Source organism: Ambystoma mexicanum, chromosome 4p (assembly GCF_040938575.1).
Source record: "Ambystoma mexicanum isolate Mex_15411 chromosome 4p, UKY_AmexF1_1, whole genome shotgun sequence".
Taxonomy (NCBI): Eukaryota; Metazoa; Chordata; class Amphibia; order Caudata; family Ambystomatidae; genus Ambystoma; species Ambystoma mexicanum.
In genome coordinates, this window is record NC_090927.1 from 240,329,905 (window position 1) to 240,349,659 (window position 19,755).

Genomic DNA, 19,755 nt, shown 5'->3' on the forward strand with positions numbered 1-19,755 from the left:
CTCAAAATAAACCAAATGATCGCTGCCACCAGCCCAGTCCCTGAATGACTTGCACCGATCCAAAAACCATCCTACAAGAGTGTCTAGGGTCTGTAGAAGGCTAGAGACCCAAGAGAGCTGTAACTTAGCTTACAGTGCCCTCTTGTGTCGTGTTGCACTAAAATGGCGACACGATAAAAGAAACTACGGGAAACAGCGTTCCCCGGTACTGACTGTCTTAAGGGCATGTCAGTTTCCCCGTAAGAAAGGAGCGAAAGCCCAGAGAAGTGCGGCAGAAGGCTGTACTTCTCTGGCAAAGTCAACAACAAGGTTAAAAACAATAGCAAAAAGTTTAGGGGTTGCCACATGGAAGGAAAGTTCCCTACAATAACGAAATCTTTCCTAACACCCGCCTCGAACCTGGAACACCTGTAAGGAAAGAAGAGAAGAGAAAGGTGAAAACCAAGAACTTATTCAAACTTCTTACCTGCATCCGGAATCTTCACGCCAGCATTCTTGAAGAAAGACTTCCATTTAAAAGCATTGCGTTGCTCGCTGCAGCGCCGCGCTTCACTCACCTGTCCTCGAGACATCTCCCGGCTCCATCGCGGCTGTCAGCACCGGTCGCCACATCTCTGCACCTAGGGGAGAGAAGAAGAGACAAAAGGTGAGCAGAGGGAACACAGGAGGAAAGCCGAATTTTCAGCCATAACACTTACCGGCTTTTCTTGGTGAACCATTCCACATTTCGGGTCGGCGCCGCTTCGTTGGCAGGTACCGCACCCCGGCCCCTATGGGGAAAGGACAAAAGACATTACTGGGGAATTATAAAGACATTTAGAGGGGTCGCCCTCATTGCTAACTCACCTGATTTTACCATCGGCAATTTAACCCCTCAAAGCATCGCCTTCGTTCTGCACCTGAAATAAAGGACAGATCACAGGTTAGGAAGACAACATAAAAAGAGGGTTACACTTGAACTTTTGAATCTTCATACTTACGGCGTATCGCTCAGAAAAGTCAAGTGGATTTTGCCAGCGCCATTCTGAAAAACAGTGAAGTAACTGGACGAACGCGCGCCCCTGCACCAGAAGCAGGATGGAGAGTTCATCCTTCCAAACCATAAGGTGAGCTTAAACCGGGGGTTTTGGAGGAAGTCAGAGAAGAACGAACGGGCAAAGGGGGGAGCAAGCACACTATTCTGCAGGCAGTTAATCCCCTTTCTCATCTGCAGAAGGATATTCCTACGGGCCAGACAAGCAAGATTTGGGGGTCCTGTTCAATCGGTGGTCCGAGTTCTGCGCATCACGCTTGAAGAGGCCACAGCAACCCAGACTAGACCAGCGCCTCCGTGGGAGCCAGGTGAGCGTTACAGCAATGGATGGCATTGTAAAGGAAAGAGAAATACTAAGACAGAAGATAGCAGAGTCTGACATATTCCCACCTGGAATGAAGGTGGAAAACTCTCGCAACCCAAAGAAGTACGTAGGGAAGTGGGTATGGTGCAAACCCAAAGGCGGATGCGTCTACATGTACTGGTCGTTTGAAGATCATGTTTACTACTATGGGCACATGGCAGGAATAACAAAGGTGTGGTGCCTCATAGATGATGGAAGAAGTAACAGTGGTGGGGTTGACAAGTCGACCAGAGGGGGGACTGAAGAGGGAAGGTCAGAATATGCCTTCCGTCCCGAAAGGCCCTCCAACCAGAAGAAGCACCAAAGACAATATGGATGTCGGTCATATGAGTTCACATCTATTCCTACTGCTCCCTCAATAGACAACTACCAGAAGAGATACCCTCTCACCAGACCCTACAACCCAGGATCAGTATGAACACTACCCAGAGCAGATGAAGATGAACAAGAAGGATCCAGAGACAGACTCATGGATAGAATCGACTAAAGCACCAAAAAGCCATGTCCCACGTTGTTAGTTACACCATGATGACACAGCTGCATTTGACAGGCAGCACACGTGCCATCCGTACATCCGGGACACTCACACACCCAACCACATGAAGAACACATGCGTCCTGTAAGTTAGAGGACAGTGACATATACATACTGTCTGCATGTTTATTATTTTTGCCATTAGCTTGCCACAGCAATGCAGGAATGCAAGAATCAAGAAGAGCATGTGTGAATGCTTGCAGATGCTTACATGCAAATAACCCTATGGAATGACAGGAGCACACGAGGGACCTGACATCCATAACGCACTAACCTATGGATACTATGGGAAGCACATTCAGTAGAAGCCACACCATGGCTTAGGAAATTCTAGTAAGCCCTGACCATCGTAGAAAACCTGAGGCCACACAGAATGCTGTGCAAGCAGAACTACGGCAATGAGACCAAAGCCACTGCCAAGGTCGCAATGTTGCAAGTGACATTCCTCACCCTGAACCAAAGTAACACTGGCCGCCGAAGAAGCCAGTCTCCTAAAATACAGAATAAATTCAGATCTCCTGGGCTCACAAACGTGATCTCCAAACATGTGATCTGGCTCAGCTGAGGAGCTGCAAAGATCTGTTGGCTGGGAAGAGCTCTCACGGCCAGACAATGGTCACAACAAAGTTGTTACAGCCAAGCTACAGTGCTGGGAATGAAGCACACTCACGGCAGTAATGGTCCACACATGGTTATGATGCTGATACATAGATGCTGACACTCCAGGAGTGTTGTGCCACCAATGATCTCTGCCTTAATGCCAGTAAGACTGTGATTCTCCTCATCGGCACACCTGTTCCCTCCTTTCCTATCGCTCTCTGGCCGGCCTCTCTTCCTTTCTTGGACCTCCTCCTTCTCCCACCTGTGAGGCTAAAAACCTTGGGGTCATCTTCGACTCCACACTCTCCTTTTCTACTCACATCTCTGACGTCTCTAAGAAGTCACACTACCAGCTGCACCTCCTCAGAGGTATTCTTCCTTTCCTCTCCTTCCCCCAGAAGCTCACTGTCTCCAGAGCTCTGGTTCTCTCTAGGCTGGACTACTGCAACAGCCTCTTTCTAAATCTGCCTGCTTCTACTCTCCGCCCTCTGCAACTGATCCAGAACAGGACTGCGAGACTTGTCCTTGGCCTCAAGCCCAGGGATCGTACCTCTCCAGGACTGAAATCTCTGCACTGGCTCCAAGTGGCTGCAAGAATTAAGTTCAAAATCCTCTGCATCATCCACAAGGCCTTCTGGGGCCTGGGTCCTCAATACATTCAATTCTCTCTTCCTAAATATCTTCCTTCTCAAGCTCTTCGCTCATCCGCCTGCAACTCGCTCAGGGTTAGTCGCTTCTCCAAGCAACGAGTTGGTGGTAGATCTCTTTCTTCTGCTGTGGCCTCCCTCTGGAACAGCCTCCCTGCCTCCCTGAAATTTGAGGAGAACCATCTCCGGTTCCAGAAGCACATCAAGACATTCCTCTTTGCCTCTCCTCTCCCCTGCTGAACTCCTGACTGAATCTGCACTGGTCACCTGGCTAACCTCTGATCTCGGGCCCAGGTCCCCTCCCGCAAAAGCTGCACATCTGCACTGCCTGCTGGGCAACCCCTGCACTTGGGGGTTGTTTCTGTATCCCTACAGTCCCCACCAGCTCTTGACACTTGATGTCTGCACTTACTCCTGCACTGGCCACTAGCTGACCCCACTTTTCACCTATCATTATTTTTATTTTTTTTATTTTTTTATTACTGTTGATCCTATGTACTGCACTGCCCTCTCTCCCTTCCCCCTGCACTTACCCTTTCCCCCTCCACCTGCACTTGTGTGATCTCAAATGCACCTGGCCTAGTAAGATTGCAGTCTGTCTTCGCTGTGTTCCCCCCTTCCTTGCTTCGTCGTGCCTTGAAACACTTGTGTATAGGCTCGTTATAAATGCCATATCATATCATATCATATCATAGTTGCACCTTGCAGACACATAATTGTACATGCACCATTCAAAGGTCACTTGCGGGCTGGGATCAGAAGTTGTCCCTGGCTTGGGAGGCCGCGGCTCTGCCACTCAAACTCCATGGCCTAGGGGTGGATAGCGGGGTCACTGACCAATCACATGGTCCGCACACAGTTACAATTCTAGAGTAACAGTTTTCGGGGATAGTCCAAGCCTGACACCTGGCATGGCCTGGGCCAATAAGCTAACATATATGTAGGATCATATAGGAGAACTACCACTCAGCAGCCTATCCATAGCGGGGATAGGTTTTGGAGAGGGGCCCGGATTATGACGCAAATTGTGACACTGTATATAATCAAAACTGGCCTGCGAGCCATAGCTCTCTGACAGGTGCATGGACTTCCCTCCGCGCATGTGATCCCTGTGGTTTGTTGGCTGCAATAAACCACTGTTGTACCTTGCTACTTGCGTGGACCCTGCGTTTTTTTTGGCAAAGGGAAGGAGTTAGGCCTTCCACGAGTTCGACATCCGCGGCCTCCTAGCACAGTTCTGCCTGCCTGGGGGTTCGCCCTAACACTTTGCTGGCACATACTTGTATTTTTTGTGATATTAAAGTTTGTTCTCCTGTTCTCCCTGCAAGACGTGTGCTGGTTCTTTTTCCCTAGTAGGTTGTATGTGTTCTGTTATGAGCGTTTAGAGGTTACTCTACACTGGTAATCATTCCTGTGAATCCTTCCTCACCCTCTACTAACTCACCAGTTGCTGTACAACATTTCTTTCTATTTTAGTATGTTTGGCAGTATGTTGGTGGGAATTCTGCTGGAATGCCACATGATTCCCTCGGTAAGACAAACATTGCCTTCTCGAGCTCTTCGCTCATCCACCTCCAACTCCCTCAGGGTCAGTCGCTTCTCCAAGCAACGAGTTGGTGGTAGATCACTTTCTTCGGCCGGGGCCTCCCTCTGGAACAGCCTCCCAGCCCCCCTGAAACTTGAGGAGAACCATCTCCAGTTCCGGAAGCACCTTAAAACCTTTCTCTTTGCTTCTGCTTTTTCTCCCCCTCGCCCCTGCTGATTTCCTGACTTATACTGAAACTGCACTGGTTTACCTGGCCACCCTCTGATCTCAGCCCCCCAACTCCCTCCGCCAGTCGCACACCTGCACTGCCCTCCTGGAAGCCCCTGCACTTATCCCTACAGTCCTACCACTAGCACTTGACACCTGATGCCTGCACTTACCCTTCTCCCTTGCACTTGCCACCTGCTTGCCATACTTTATTTTGTTATTTATTCTATTATCCCATGTATTGCACTGTCCCCGTCCCCTTCCCCGCCTGCACTTCCCCTTCCCCCTTCCCATGCACTTGCACGATCTGAATGACACTTGGCCTAGCAGGATCGCTGTCTGTCTTCCCTCCCCTCCCTTGCCACTTGTGTATAGGCGCGTTATACATGCCTTATCATATCATTGTGTGGTACAAACAGGCTCCCTAGCAAACCCCAACTTCCACAATTTGCATGTGGCCCTCTTTCTCCCTCCCCACCTTCAACTTGATATAAAGCACTAATTTCCCTCCTCCAATAATCCTTGTGATCAGTTTTCTTTTGGGCTTGCCTCAGGATTACCATGGAAGAGGATGCATCAAGAAAAAAAATATTCATTTCTGAAAAGCCTCAGGTACTGCAATCCACTTTGAGAGATATATTTTTTAAAAAATTGGTACCCCAGGACTTATCCTTCTCCATCAAAATGAAAAATGAAATATTGCAAGGTTTTAGCCCAAATAAAATAAAGACACATCTGAAGTGCATTGTGCCCACCTTTTTATTTGGTGCAAAAACTGTCCAGAAGCAACTTGTTCTCTATCGGACTATGAATGGGAGTAGATTGTAAACAGCTTTTATTGTTTTATTGATTACTTGTTAACCCTTTAACAATTTATTCCAACAAACTTTGCAGTTTGGAGGGGCCAGTGCAGTCTTTTCTTTTTGAAATTTTCATCTAAAAACGCCCAGCAAGTCAAACGTTATTAGCACTAGAACTTTGGGAAAACTCAATGCAAATTGGTTTTACCTTAACTGTAAGGTGATAGCGGTCCTGTTCTTATAGTTAAGTAGGTCCCCTCGTTTCCCAAAAATAAAGCACTGACAAAAATGTTTGGGAAAGTATTTTAAATCCAGATTGACTTGAATTTGAAAACATTCCTGTCGCTGGATGGGTTTTTATCAAACTTGCCCGAGGAGTGGCTTCCTTATCCCGAAAGGGGTGATTTTGCAAATTTAGTGGTAGTCGGTTCAGCACACGTTTTAAAACAATGGCTAAAAAGTAGGTAAAAGATTGATTTCTCAGTTCAGTCCATGGACTCACTTCCTGGTTCGGTGTCCACAGACATTTATGTACAATTAAGGGAAGTGTAATGTTTGTGAACATCACATAACGGTACTGATTGGTCTCTTGAGAAACGTGAGGAATGTCAACATGTTTCAAACAGACGCCATATTGGATTTGCATACTGTACCCCTAGTCAATGAACAACGTGGTAAGAATATATTTATAAATGCAGCATTACACTTGCCATATATTTGAAAAAGCATCTGGGGGGAAGTGGTGCTCAGTGGATGGTGTGGACTATTTTTAGAAAAGGGCAAAACAAGGGTGCTGTTTTTCAAATATTTGCATAGACACCTCAGATGTTTGCAGACATTGCTGTTAATGTAGCCTCAACATTAGACACCTTCGCAAGTATACATTTCCTAATTTACACAGGTACAGGTAAGCTGACAGAGAAGCATTGACTAGTGGACTGGAAGCATGATAGATAGCTGGACAGATAGGGAAATAGACATATGAGTACCACGCCCTAGGTGTTAATTTTCAGCTGTCTATAAAATGCAGTCAGGTATTTTGAGTTTGTCTGAGGCTTAAAAACCACTTGTTTCTATCGTCCTCTGTTACATTTTACATGTCACTGCAATAAAGTTGGCGGCGGCTCCGGGGAGTTCTCTGTAAAGTACAGTGCCCTGGGCTATGGGAGACGGAACCCTCAATAACTGATATGAAAGAACCCTAATTAAGCACTTAGCATTTCAAGGCAGCTATCACAGCGAGCCCACAGACCGAGCTGGCGGTCCGTCAGCACGGATAGGCCACCTCTCCGACTAACGTGGGTTGAGTGGAGTCTTTTGTACTTCAGGCGAGGAGCCCCGAGGCATGCTGCTGATCCCGTGACCCGCCCAGGCACACTTTCTCTGCCGGAAGGGGCTCGAGATCGGTTGTGACAACACAGCAGACAGGGGAGCGCGTTTTCTCACCCCCTAAAGATCAAGCCGCGAGGAGAAAGTTCCAGGAGAGTGGCACTTACTATGGGAAAAGAAAACCAAGCAGTAAACGGGGATGCATTATTAAGGCAAAGGGAAAACCCTAAAATGGCGGAGCATGAAATGATTTGAGAATTAGCAGTGACTTGCATCGGAAAATGGAGCAACAAAATAACTTTACACCATGTGCTGCATTTATCCTGTGACAGCTGGACCCTATTACAGAATGTTTGCACTGGTGCAAGTGCAATTTTCCACGATATTAGCACCAGGGGAAAAAAAGTGCCCTTTAGCTAAAAATATAGGGCCTGATTCATGGAATGTTTTGCACGTTGCAAAGTGACTTTTCACTGGTGTAAATTGACTTTGCACTGACAACAAACACCCTAATTCCTGCAACCATGCAAAGTGTCTTTTTGCCGAGAAATTTCACTTTGCACTGCAAAAATACACTTTGCACGGTTCCATGAATCAGGGTGGAACTGCACAAAGTGTATTTTTGCTGTGCAAAGTGACTGCACGGAAAAAACAACACTTTGCACGGTTCCATAAATCAGGGTATTTGTTGGCAGTGCAAAGTCAAATTTGCACCAGTGAAAATACACTGTGCAAAAAATGTCATGAATCAGGCCCATATACTTTACTACATGTCTGCAGTAGTTTCATTAATTTTCATTGGTATTAATGTGGAATGGTATTAGCACTACGGTAAACTTTGCCCTGGTGCAAAATTGATATACGATGTGTTCTTTGCCCTAGGGGAGTCTTTGCTTTTGTGCTTCAACCGTGCAAAGTTGCGCATGCGCCCGTGCAAAGTTTCCGTGACATGCTCGAGCCGCGGAAACCGACGAAGCCCCTTTCTCTGAAACTTTCTCCTGATATTTTAAAAAAAGAAATATACGAGAGACTTTGGCGGCATTAAAAATGAAAGGGTTAATGGAATGAACTATATAGATTAAATTGGAAAGCAATCAAAGAGAGCCAAAGAGTTTATAGCAGCCAGCCATCGTCTGGTGTTTGGGTCTGTGTCAAGGCATGGATGTGGAAAATTAAAGCCATACTGAGGAGGGAAATGAACCATGTCTAATACTTCCCCAGCAATAAAATGGTTTCACTAGGACTGTAAAAGTCTGCCTTACATTAGGAAAAAGAAAATCACACTATATGTCAATTCCACATCATGGGACATGAAGTGTCCACAAAAATTTATATTACTATTTAGAAGTGTTTCATTCGGGTGTTTTATTGTGATTGGATGCGGCCTTTCCCTTATCTTTTGACTGGTATGAAAATGATTTGAACTCGTCTTTTTTAGCATTTATTTCCCATCTATTACCTGTTCTATTACTTGTTATTATTTTATTGTGCTTGTGTAGAGGATTTTGCACAGTTTTCATTATAATGCAGCATTAAGTCAATTTATTTGTGCATTACGGGCTGTATAATTGCACCTTTTTCTGGAGCAATTTGGATTTTCATTACGTGAGAAGCCTGCGCTTTAACATTGCTAAAAGCTGGATGTAGGGGAGCTGAGTGAATCTTAAAAGCGAGGTCAAGATTCCAGCGGTACTGAGGGGGTCGCTGCCTCAATGCTGCGTTCACCAGGTGACGGCAGAGCGGGTGTTAAGGCAAGGCAAGGATATGTTGTTACTATGGGTGCTACCAGCAGAGGGCGCCAGAGTGCTGCTGTCAGTATCGATTGCGGGACCCTTGCCGGCGCAGGTGGCGAAATGCTCCGATAACAAAGCATTGAAAAGAATATCGCTGTTGTTGGGGTTGCAGGTACATCCAGACAGTAAACGATCGCAATTTCTAAAGTGTTTGCCAGATGGAAGCATCTTGAGCAACAGTGGAGGCCTGAGCTTGCAACACAAAATGGCGTCATTTTGTCAATCCGATCTCACAAACAACCTCTATCTACCTGTCTAAGCTTGTCCTTGGGGACCACAGCGAATCAGACGTTCAGTTTCGAATTATAAAACGAATACGCAAAATACATGCCCATCAGATCCACTGTATGCAGCTTTGTCTCATTAATAGTCACTGTAGAAATAGGATTCCAGACTGGATTTATCCCAGAAGAACCATCAGCAACTGTTATATGATATTTGGTATGACCATGTGCTGTGCTCGTGAAACAAAACGTTCACCATTTTCACCAGCGTTCCGTAGAATCAGGAAACAGAAAACCGGATTAAACCACAACTGTAGAGGAGACGTGGCAAAGAGGTGGAAGGCTGATATGCAGGCATGACAGCTAACATTCGCCTAAGGCAAAGCATGACCAATGAACTGAAAAGTATCATTTCACATTTTTCAACGACGACGTCTGTGTAATGATTGTCACTCGCATAATCCTCCGTGCATATTGTTGTGGGTTCAACGAGGGATGGGCTCCATTTGAAACATTGGTCGAATCATGTAAATCATTTTGCATACAATATAACTGTTATACTGAATTTCCAGCAGATACGAAATTAAAGAGTTGGCTGTACAAAAAACATGCTATTTGAATGTTAACTGGTGAATCACTTCTTTAATTTAAAAGTGCACATATTTCACAGTATTTACAGGTGGGGGCAGAATAAGGAAGTCCTTGTTCAGTGCTCAACCTCCAGGAACTCTGCCACTGATTTCCATTTACTGCTCAGGTGCTGCTTATTGCACAACGAAAGTCACAGGTGTACATCTTTCATTTTCATATTACAAAACGCTGTTGAAGCATCTTAGGCTACACACCAGGTGCTAGTTTCCATGGGAACTGCCTTGTTTGTACCTTCAGAATTGAAACATCCTTGGCAGGACCATCTTAAGCACTTTTGGGGGGCGGGCAGTTTTTCTGAACATTTTTCGCCCCGCCTCAGTATGCCACGTCCATGGTTCTACAGTTGTAAGAAGCTCACTGCTTCACGTCAAATCTGATTTCTTATCTATTGTGCATCCTTTTGTGATCAAAAGAGCATTGTTTCTCCTGTAAATAAATAAATACAGTTTGAGACCAGATCTGGAAGCAACTACTTTGCATGCTTTTCAACATGATTCCCAGACTTATTTGGCAAGTGAGGATGCAGGGATCTGGTCACTCCTCAGTGGACTTTTCATGCCTGGTATCCAGCTCTACTTGAAATGTAAGTAGATTTTCATTTGCTAGTATCCTGAGGGCCTGTTGGATACAGATGGAGGTTCTCATGAGAAGTTGCTCCAGGGTGCCCTACAATTGGTAGTGTTGAAGATTCCAAGGGCTTCAGGAACCTTCAGGGACTTAATTCAGCTACAGTTCCTTCCATTGTTAGGGAATTATGGACCCCCAGAACTTCCAATGGTTAAGAAATGGTTTTGGGAGTTTAGCATTTCTTTTGTGGGAGGAGGCTTGGATCCTGCTAAGGCACCTCCAAAAGAGGTATTGTAGGATGCTTTAATGGTCCAACAACTAGCTCGGGAGAATGTTCCACCCACCCCAAATCAGCCATGCACGATTTCCATTTATTGAATAAAGTTTTTTTTATGAATCTTGGACTGCCAATTTAACAATTCGTTTTCCCTAAAGGCTCCATCACCTTAGGGGATAAGAAACAGACAGGATTGCACAAGTGGTCTATGTATTAATAACATATAAATAAGTAAATCGATTAAATATCAACAAATTATACATCTATTAAATTCAAATGCCAATTGTGACTCCGATGTACAGTGATCAAAACACTAATGACTTCAATCTTCAGTGCTACATTTGCAGGAATAAAAACTCTTGTAACACACACATCACCATACATACATATATTTGGTTTACCCTAAGAGGACATTCACCATGTGTTTAATGAATGTGTTTCCAGGACAAAGCTTTCATTTGATTACAAAAACAAAATTGAATCAGAACAAACCTGCCTAATCTATCTACATCTCATTTATTGACAATAAATACCTCCCCCTTACTCAATGGACATGTCAGAATTCCAAACAGTGTTCTATACAACTCTATTGAAGTATAGGCTGTTTGATTCCCTTGCATGTAAATTGCTTGTAAATAAAACAATGGGCCTCATTACGACTCTGGAGGTAGCCGTGCCCTTATTACGGGCACGGCTGCCGCCGGTAATTCATTTTTACCGAAGCACAGAAAAGGGCAATAACCGGGTCATGCCGACCTTGGCGGACCTGGTAATTGCCCTTTTCTGGGCGCCGGTAAAAAATAATCCCCATTCTCATTTGAGACCCATAGGGCTCAATGGGAATGGGGAGGATGCTAACAACGGGCCCGTTAATGATGGGCCCGTTGTTAGCATCTTGGTTTTCTAGCGGGTCCCGCTAAGGACGCCTGGTCTGACCAGGCGTTCCTTAGCGGGACCCACTGCAGACCTCATAATAGGGTGGCCCGGAATGAACGGTGCCAGTCCCTTAACCGCACCGTTAATTGCGGGGCTGCCAGGGTCCTAATGAGGCCCAATGTCTCTTCAACATGTCTGTTTGCTGAATTCCCTTCAATGGTGTTTCTATTGCATTAATGTGTAAAAATGTACCTCACCATTCAATATCCTAAAGTACCAATGTTCTATTTGCTACACAAATTTCATACAAATTCTACTCATTATCCAGTTAGACCAATAGATGCTGCCACTAAAGCAATTATGCAACCCCTCTGAACATATATAGACTTCTTTTTACAGTCCATGATTAAACAAAAACATACTTGCATTAAAGACACTACTATTTTCTTCAGATACTAGAATTGATCCAATACAAGGCTGATGACATTGTATTTACCATTGACGTGAACAGCCTTTACATATGAAAACCACATGACTTAGGGCAGGAGGCTGTTGACTGGATATTGCTTAAAGAAGACTACAATAGGTGCATCTAAGGAATTTATCCTGTTACTCTTTGCCTTTAGTTCCAAGAATTGCTATTTTAGTTTCAAGAACCAATTTCTTCTGCAGATATCAAACTGCTTTAGTCATACATTTGAATGTGACCATATAGTCGGCCACCCTGTGTGGCATGTGTACATGAGATATTGGGGTTGGCATATCAATTATATGAATTCATACTGGCATGGTCCTTTGCCAACATTACTTGACCTCATAGAGTATGTCTTTGCTATTGATAAACTTAAACAATTCACAGCAGATTCAAGGAACCCACGTGTTTATTTTCTGGATGTAAAAGGCATCATTGACTAAGGTAAACTGTCCACCACCCTTTTTCAGAAACCCCCTGACAGGAATAATCTGCTTCACTGCTTTTTCATCCTCCAAATAATATAAAGAGTTTGCCATTTAACTATGTACTTTGAGTAAATAGAATTGTGAGCGATGAAGAACAAAGTCTTGAAGAGTTCAGTACATTATTAGATAGGTTTACAGGTAGAGGATATCTCAATGAAGAACTTAGAGCAGCCCGAAACCAGGCAACGGACCAATCAAGATTACAATACACAATACAGCTATTATGAAACAGCCATCACCAGAATGTGTTTCTACTTTCTCAGTACAGAGCAGAAGAATGAAGAAGTGTATACATAAACATTGGGAGATATTCAAGAATAACGTCAGAACCAGAGAGTTGCTCACCACACCTACTGGCTTTACTTACAGGAGAAGTAACAATTGATGTGTCCTATTAGTACAGACAGGTCATGAAAAAGGAGAAACATGTGTACACTCACAGGAACACACCCATGCTTACACTGTGGTAACAACAATACTGTCATAAAAGGTATTACTGTTTTACACCCTATGACAGGAGACAAAATACTACTTAGGTTCTTTTCAACATGTGACATGGAAAATGTTATTTATTCGATACGCTGCCCCTCTGGCATTTACTACAGACCACCAGGAAAGTCAGGATTAGATGGAATAAGCACAAATCATGTATCTTTATTTATATATATGGGAATAAAAAAGTAGTACAACAGAAGTGATTATATTGGCCTTGTAACAATCCTACCATGCAAGTGCATGACAAGGGTTTATTTGCAAGGGGAAGGGGAAGAGGGAGAAGTGTGCAGGATTGGGATAACCCCAGGGTGGGGGTGGGGAAATGCAATGTGGCCAAGACAGCAAGTGCCAAGGGAAGAGGGGGGGAAGGGATGTTGAGTGTGGTGGGCAAAGATGACCACGTTGGACAAGACTGCAAGTCTGGGGAAAGGGGCTGGGGTAAGTGCTGTGAAAGGACATGGGTGCACTGGTAGGGGGTGGTTTGGCCCCTGTAAGACTCTGAAGGGACCAGACCCCATCAAGGAGGCAGATGGCGAATTAGCATAGGAGGGGATAAGGGAAGGAAAAGGGGAAGAGGAAAGGCTTGAGAAGTTTCTGGAACTTAAAAAGATCTGGCTCAAGTCTGAGGGAGGGAAGGAGGCTGTTCCAAAGGGAGGACCCAGTCGAGGAGAGGGATCTACCTCCCAATCTCTGCTCGGAGAAATGTTTGTCATGTGTTGGAGACAGAAGACCGAAGGATTCTGGCTGGGAGGTATTTAGGGAGGGAAAGCTGGATTTAAAGAGGTTCCAGGCTCCAAACAGCCTGTCTACTGTTTCTTGTGAACGCGGAGCTTTAATATTGAAAGACCCTAAACCTCATGGAGCAAGCACAGTGTGGCACTGAGTGGTGCAGTCTGGCAGTCGGTCAGTCTGTTTCTGCTGTCTACTGTTTCTCTGTGAAGTCCGAGCTTCAATATTAAAAGACCCTAAACCTCACAGAGTGATGCTGAGATGTGCAGTCTGGCTGTCAGTCAGTGTGTTTCTGCTGTCTACTGTTTTCCAGTGAAGGCAGAGCTTCAATATTAAAAGACCCTAAACCTCGCGGAGCGAGCACAGAGTGGTACTGAGTGATGCGGTCTAACAGTCGGTCAGTCTGTTTCTGCTGTCTACAGTTTCCCTGTGAAGGTGGAGCTTCAATATTAAAATACCCTAAACCTCTTTGAGAGAGCGTGCAGTGGTGCTGAGTGGTGCAGTCTGGCAGTCAATCAGTCTGTTTCTGCTGTCTTCTGTTTCCCTGTGAAGGTAGAGCTTCAATACTAAAAGACCCTAAACCTCACAGAGTGATGCTGAGAGGTGCAGTCTGGCTGTCTAGGGAGCTGGGCTGTTGAGCTGCCAGGGGCTCTGGTGCAGTGGACTTCATACAACTCTTATGATTTATCAAAAGAGCTGCTGGGGACCCAGCAAGTGGGAGAACTGGTGAGTAACCTGTGCTCGCAGTCTTCTTACTGGGTTTTAGCCACTTTTGCATTCCCATTTCCATTCAATGTACTCTCATCTCTTGAATCACTTCTGCAAGCCGCATTCCACAACATTAGCACTCACCTCCTTTCTTCTCATTGTTGGCAAACAAGAAAAATGAAGAAAGGTTTGATATCGCCGAAGGGTCCTTGCACCTGTAGAAAGGGGAGAAGACATGATGAATTGTCGGTGGGTTGTGATCCAGACAATACTATGAATGTCTCGGGGGAGATCTATGATCACAACGTCATTGAGGTGACATCTGATTTTGTTCTGCCAACTAATTGTGATAATGCTTCCACTGCTGGCATGCCTGACAACCTGCAATCAGCTGAATTATTCCCCTTGCATAGCATTCTTAGTGAGGAGTCAGTGGAATTGGCACAGGAGATGGAGCTAATGCAATCCAAGGATACTGTGGACAGAAGATCTCACCTTTATACATTTCCTACACCTCCTACGGTAAACTCATCTAAGACAGTCCCAGATCCTATACCTTCCTAAGGAGATTATGGTGCAATTAACTAATACAACATACTCCATAACGACAAGTCAAACTAGTGACCCCATGAGACTTTAGGGGATGGAGGGGAAGGATAATACTACTATAAATGCCTTAGAAATGGTGGAGAAAACAAGGAATACCCATAGCTCTACTCTATAGCTGGACTGCTGATGTTATGCAGAGGAGTACGTAGATTAAAGGATGTTTTTTGCATACCCTGACTCCCCTGAATACATGCAAAACAATCATAATGATCAAACTGAAATGGATAGATGGCCCAATTCATCTATTGATTGTCTGGAGACACAGCATGCGGCCATTGCAGCAAGGCTGTCGAGGGATATTGATGAAATCAAAACTACAATTGAAAGCTAGAGTAGACTCAGTGAGGTCTGTAATCCATGCACACCTCAAAAAAGACATATCGATTAAAAGGACAGGAAGAGATCTTATTGAATCAAAGTAGGATAGAAATAATGGATCTCAAACAAAAACTGCTGAAGAGGGATGGTCGAATCCGAGGGAGGGGCGAATCGCACACCTTCTACCCCTCCCACAAAACACACGACCCAGAAGAAGAACATACAGGGCCATGATTGTTCATACCAGTTTGGACCGATTCCTATTGCTCCCTTGATAGACAAGTACATTGAAAGGTACCCACTCAGTCAACACTAGAGCCCAGGAGCAGTGCAACCATTGCCCAAAGTGAATGAGGAGGCTCAAGACACGTCTAAGGACCCCTCCATTGACAGTCTATACTAAAAGCACCAAGAGACCATGCATGACATCATTAGAGAAATCACGACATAGCAGCATTAGACATGAAGCACCCATGCCATCCACACATGGCGACACAATCACGTACCCGAACGCACGAAGAACACATACGTACAGGTGTATAAGGTAGAAGACAGAGACATATACATACTGTCTTCAAGTTTAATATTTTGTCATTACCTTAACCACCGTAATGCAGAAACTGCAAGATGCAAGAGATGTTGAACAAGCTTGCAGGTGCTTATGTGCAATTAACCCTATGGAATTCCAGCAACACCTACGGGTCCTGACAGAACCATGTACGACTAACATATGGAGAATATAGAATACCACAATATAGAAGCCCTGTTATGGCTTGGGAAAATTACAACAGGTCACAGACCCTCGGCTGGAGCCCGGCTGAGCGAATTAAGGCTGCACAGAGGAGCAAGTATGAGACAGGGCCTGTTGCCAAGGAAAAGAAGATACAAGTGATATTCCATTCACTGAACTGCAGTAACACCGGCACAGTAAATACAAATAAATTGAAGTAAATCAGAGCTCCAGAGGCCCAAAACACGGTCTTTGAGGACATGACCCGGCCGAGCCGATGATGAACTGAAACTAGCAGCTGGGAAAGAAGAGAGATCTCACGCAGCCAGACAGAAGTTGCAACAAAGTCGTTACAGGAGAAGCCGAGTGTTGCATGATATGGACGGGCAGTCTCATAGTCTTTGGTGGTGCACAAAAGTTACAATGCAGACAAATAGTTGTTCTTATTAACTTGAAAAGGTACACTTCAAGCTGAGAACCGATTCAGATCCCAGGCCTAGGGGGCGACAGCTCTAGCCAATCACTGTTCAGGACCCTAGGGGTGGGTAGCAATGGGCAAAAACCAATGATCAGACCCCTCACTTCAACATTATTTTAGGTGTAGCAATAATGGGACGGGCCAGACCTAACATCTGACATAGGAGAGCCAGTGAACTAACACATATATGGTCCACTATAGGTGGTCTACTAGACAACGCCCAATCCACCCGCTCGTGACGCAATAGTCTATCAAAACTGGCTTGCGAGCCAGATTTGAGTGAGATGGACTTGGATTTCCTTGTCCATGTACTGATCCTTGTTGGTTTTGGCTGTAATAAACCACAGTTTGAGCTTGCTGTCTGCCTGAGCCTCCGTTCTTTTTGGGAAAGGGAAGCAGTTGAGCCTTCATGAGAGCTGGGTCCGCGAACTCCTTGTAGGCCTCAAACCTGTAACAAAAAAATGAGGATGCTTTGTGTTTTCTTAGTGTGTTATGAGATATTTAAAGCTAAGAAAACACACAGCATCCAGGACTGAGGACTGTGTCCTGTTGGTGCAGTGGCCGACACTACTTGGCTTCAAGGTGCAGAGGGATCCGATCACCTCAAGCCTTTTCTCTAAGTGTTCTTGTAATTTATTGGGCAACATGGCCTGGGTGGGCCTGCCCCTTCCTCTCTTTGGAGCTAGGCAGGGCCGATCCCGGTTACTGCATGGATGGAAGTCCCAGATGCCGATCGTGTCACTGTCCATGGCCAGTGGTCTTTCACCCCCGACATCACTGTAGCTGTAAACAAACAAACAATATATGTTTCCACTCCCCCACCCTTGTAACCATAACTATGAACTACAAATACCCCTGGTTAATATTTTGTAGTCCTAATACCCACGGTTATCGGGAAAACCAGTTGGACAAAACATTCTTCCCTGCACTCCCAGACCCTCACCAAGTGCCCCCCCGCTTTAGTGCCTGCTCCCCCACTTCCCTGATAGCCTCCTCACCTGCCCTGACCTATTCCCCACACCCCACTTAGCACTTGCTGTTTCTGTGATGCATTTGCTATGAATTGTCAACTATTAGCGGCTATTCTGTCGGATAGTCAAGGTTACAGAAAAGCTTTGTGTTGCAATTTCAGTCCCTACACCTCCTTCAACTCCCAAATTTAACATGGTGTCCTATTACCCCCCTTCCCCCCCTCCAACCCACTGCACCACTACCATAAAGGCATTTCCCTGATTTTTAAATCTTGAATAAACAGGGTTTATAGCCACGCCTATCTCTCACATAGGGCAAAAAAAAGATTGCGGCTGTTTCATTTATAAACACCCAGTTTCTTGGCAATTTACCTGATAAATAGCTATCATGGAAGGTGCCTAGTATGATAGCAACCTCGTCTGTCTCCCCCTCCCGTTAATTGCCCCCCGAGCACTATCTGAAATTTCATCAGGTCTAGTACGATAGTCACTTGTTTTGTTCCTCCCCTCCCTTTCTGCAACCCTCTGCCTCACCTTTTGATTTTCTCTGGCTCTACCAGAATTGTCATCAGGCCTAGTACGGTAGTCGCCTTTCTGTTTCCATTTCCTTCCCACTTTGCCCCTCTCTTCCTATGTCTTGGCTCTTGCACTATCTGAAATGTCATCAGGCCGAGCACGATAGTTAATTTCACATATTTACTGTTTATGGCCTGTAAGAATGTCATTGTATTTACCCTTGTTCCGTCCCTTGCCTTGAAGTGCTTTGAAACACATTGTTATTAGGCGCTATATAAATAAACTATCATATCATACCTACGTGGGAGTTTATTCTCAACAAGTTAGTAGCAGAGATTTGGTTGGCTGCACCAGCAGTGCACCAAGCTTACCCCTTTGCTGCTGAACCTGAGAGGCTGTGGAAATCCAGTGTGGATTTTGAGAACAACAGGAAATGCGTACCTGTTTAAAGGCCAATGGGAGTCATTTGGAAATCATCCCACCTGGAATCTGCAAGTGTCCAGGCAGACCAGGATGGGGAGGTGAGAGCCTTGACAGGGGAGCCGGCAGCTGAGCAGCACCAGTGCAACACGGAAAGTAAGTATTGATTCAGACCGACAGCAATTGTGGGTGTGATGGAGGGTATTGAGTGTTGGGGAGTGTTGGGCATTGTTACTGTGTCCTGTTAGAGTATTGTTTAGTATTTTAATAGTGACTGGAGCAGAGTTAGACATATTTGTCTTACATGGTTAGGTTATATTCAGTCTTAGAGGGCTTGGATGATAAAAGTTTATAAGTAAAGTATTCCTGTAGGTTGGGCGTTTTAGCTCGGGATATAGATGATGGTATTCCCGTGAGGGTTAGCTGGAGCTATCCTAGATTGTGGAAGGTGAGTCGACTGGTTAAGTCTCCTGGAATGAGGCATTTCACACGCGAGGCGACACAACAGGTGCTGTTCAATCACAAGAGAATAGAGGTATGCCCTGCCCTGGATAGGTGGGAAGATAGCTGTGGGGTTTTTGTGTGTTTGGAGTAATGGGTCATTGTTATTTGTGCACGATCGTCCATCTACCTATATTGTGATTTTAGCTTGGTGACGCTGCCATTAGGTTGCACATAGGACAGAGAAATTTTGGGCGATGAGGAGCTAGTATTGTGAACTTGGAATTGGCAGATGAGGTGAAACAGTGGTGCTGCCCGGAATGCACGTGCGCAGAATTGTGGTGGTGTGCTGGAGAGAGGCAGCGATTGTGAAGGAGGGGCTGTGCACGGAGCACGCCTGGTAAGGTGCAGAGCCAAAGAGGCTCATAGGAATTGGACTTTTTATTCTTGTGCCATGACTTATTATCCCTTGAACAGCGGATTATCGAAAGCCTCAATTTGAGGTCAGGTGAAAAAGTTACCAAATATGTATCAGGGAAATAGCGGGGGAGTCACCCCTGTTCAGCATTTGTGTAATACATTGCCACTTTTTAAAGAAAAGATTTAGTACAGTTTAGTCTGAAGGAAAATTAACCAAACCATGGTCGCCCTGCGGCAGTTTCTCCAGAGACGTGCAGCAATCGCTATTGACACACATACAGGTACTTATTAAGAGAAGACCAAACGTATGGCCATATTTGAGTCATGGAGCATGTTTCAGGACGGAGAGGGGGATGCAGCAAAATGTCAATGGATGCTAAGCCAGCACGAGGTGAAGGAAGAGGGGTCTCACCCTTCCGCACCTCCCCCTACCCCTCCAAGCATAGTATCTGATGACACAGATGATGAACAGGGAATGTACCCAATTACCGAACTGAGAGCAGCAGAAGGGT